The sequence below is a fragment of the Octopus bimaculoides genome, chromosome 3 (genome assembly GCF_001194135.2).
Source record: "Octopus bimaculoides isolate UCB-OBI-ISO-001 chromosome 3, ASM119413v2, whole genome shotgun sequence".
Lineage (NCBI taxonomy): Eukaryota > Metazoa > Mollusca > Cephalopoda > Octopoda > Octopodidae > Octopus > Octopus bimaculoides.
Genome location: NC_068983.1, coordinates 61,704,042 through 61,707,195, shown reverse-complemented (window position 1 = coordinate 61,707,195; position 3,154 = coordinate 61,704,042).

Below are 3,154 nucleotides of genomic sequence, written 5' to 3'. Positions count from 1 at the left end.
TGTGTGTGTGTGTGCGTGTGCGTGTGTGTGTGTGTGTGTGTGTGTGTTCTCGTTGATGGTGAGAGGGTGAGGGTGTTGGTGGTGCTACTACTACTGCTGCTTGTCCATCGCATCTTCTGGTAACGGCCATCACAACTAATTACTAATGGCATTATATTCACAAATAACCAGTCATATCAATCCAGGTATAAGCGCTCTTCCAAATACAGCATTCGTTCTCGAGAGTTTATCGCTTCTGCTGTCTAGTCACTTCATCTTTTCTGCCTCTTTACCGCCGTAAATACACAAAGTCCTTACACGACTCCATGACTTCCAGTATACGTCAGTTTTCTTCTCGACCTTTTAAATCAGTGTTTCTCAACCGGGGTCTATATTGCTCCTTAGGATCTATATAAGATTTTGGTGGGGGTTCACAAAACATAATAGCAAATTGAGGATCCACAACAGGCCCCTGAAAAATTTTTGCTTTAAATGTGTGTATTGATATATATTGCAAGAAACAACTCGGTTTCTTTCTCGAACGTTTAACATAGTTCAACATAAACAAGTTCATTTGCTAAAAACAGAAAAGGAATTTTTAAAGCAGTATCCATACTTCTTAAAACATTGAATGGCTATGGTAGTCCGCCAGAATAAAATAGCAATCAAAGGGGTCCATAGATTTTTTTAAATGGTTGAAAACCCCTGTTTTATATGATATCAGTAATCTTTTTCTTTGCTGCTTTGGAGGAAAGGGCTGTGACCATAATATTTGCTTGTTCTTCGAGACTTGTGAATCTGATGTTAATGTTCTAGTTAAATATTTGTAAGTCAAACAAATGAAGGCAAAGCGTGACATGAAGGACTAGGCGCAGGCCTAGCTGTGTGTTTAGAAAGTTTGCTTCCCAACCACATGGTTCGGGGTTCAGTTCCACTGTGCGACACCTTAGGAAAATGTCTTCTACAAAGCCTTTTGACTGGATTTGATAGACGAAAACTGAAAGAAGCCAGTCGCGCGCGCGCGTGCTTGCGTGTGTGTACGTGTGTGTCTGTCTGTCCCCCGCCCCCACTGCACGACTGAAAGAATAAGTACCAGGCTTAAAAATGGAGTACTCGTGGCTCAGATGTAGAAGAGTTTCGTTAGTGAAATGCCGATTAGTTGATGGCTCTTCCCTGGATGCAAAACCATATCTCTGAGTATATTGCAGCAGCACCGTCTCAGATGTGGCTGCAATGTTCCATTGCCGGCTTCACTTGAGTTTTGCAGAATATCAGCAGGCTGTCGGAGTTTGAAATATTTTCTGGCCCTAAGGTGGCAAGCTGGCAGAAACGTTAGCACACCGGGCGAAATGCTTAGCGATATTTCGTCTGTCTTTACGTTCTGAGTTCAAATTCCGCCGAGGTCGACTTTGCCTTTCATCCTTTCGGGGTCGATAAATTAAGTACCAGTTGTATACTGGGATAAATCTAATCGACTGGCCCCCTCCCCAAAAATTTCGGAGCTTGTACCTAAAGTAGAAAAGAATATTTTCTGGCCCTGAACGCAAGGACCAGTATTTTGGACGCCGTCCCAGCTTTGCTAATGACGTGCTTTTACTAAGATAGGTTCTCTGAAATAGCGAAGGCTAGTACTTGGATGAAGTGTGAGGGCTCTTTAGTGTGGAGTGGGAGTGATGGTGTTTTCTTGTTAAGTGTATGAAATTTGATTTTTGTATTTTATTTTTACTAAAAATGTATTACTTTGATCAAGTCCACATTTTTTGTCATAACTTCTACCTTCTTTCTCTCTTTCCCTCTCATCACCCATCCTCTCTCTCTATATATTTATCTATCTATCTATTTATTTATCACTATTTCTATCTTTCTCTCTCTCTTTTCTTGTTACATACATACATACATACATACATACATACATACATACATAAAACAAAACATACAATTTTGCATATGCTCTGACTCCAAGTATTCCACATATTCACACATACACACACATACATACAAAAATACCTTGTTTATGTTAAAATTCCAATGAAGGACGCTTGGGTCTAGGTTAGAAACCGGTTCTTTCTCTATCGGCAAGAAATCTTGAAATAAAACTGAATAATCACACACACACACACACACACACACATTCATACATGCATACATACTTGTATTCAGTCTGTCAATCATTCGATTACAATAAAATGTTTTACTTTTTTTTTTTAATTCATATGTTAAGTGTTCGTACTTTCACTGTAATTTCTTTCAGAGAGAAATGTTTTCTCTTTCACTGATAAAGCTACAGAAACGAAAAGTAGAATCAAGTTTTCAAATACCAATTCCAAAACCCAATATTTTGTATCTACAATGCCATCTAACTACCAGTGACGTAGGCCCGATTGCTTAGCAGCCATCTATATTGAAGTCGTGCTATTTCCAAGACAAGACAAACAGTCGTTTATGGTAGTTACACACACACACACACACTCACACACATTCACACGCGCATGAGTGTGTGTATTTATATATCTATAATAAAACACACACACACATATACATGCAGAGCAGAGAGAGAAGATAGTGTACACACATGCATGCATACATACATATATACATACGTAAGATTAGTAAATATATATATATATACTTATGCACGTACTTCAAGTGATAGCTGCCTACTTAGTTGCTACTCTATGAAAGATGGAATTTCAAATATAGGCTAAAGAAAGCTCCAGAAGACTGTTGAAATAACTTGATAATAATGCAAACATTATCTCAACTGGTTGTCAAAGCAAATCTATAAACCTTGATACAATGCAGACGGCACCATCATTCGAAAGAAAATGTAATTCTTCCAATGAGAAACAAATACATTAATCATTTGAGTGAAGCAGAGCTACAATAATATTGTGTTTTGTTTGTTTTTTTTTTTCTCTTCCCGTTAACTTTATTACGAGAAGAGATAAGGTGGTGTAGAAATACCGGATGATATTTTGCATTGTTAAATGATAGTAATGTAGGTAAGCAAATACATTTTGTACTATTATATGTGGCTATTTTTTTCTCGGAATAACAGTAAAGATGTTGCAATTGATTGCAACAAGGAAAGAAAACTGACTGTTAGAACCTTAGTTCATACATGAATAGAAGTCTTAAGGCAATACCGACACTACCACCGGTGGTGGTGGTGGTG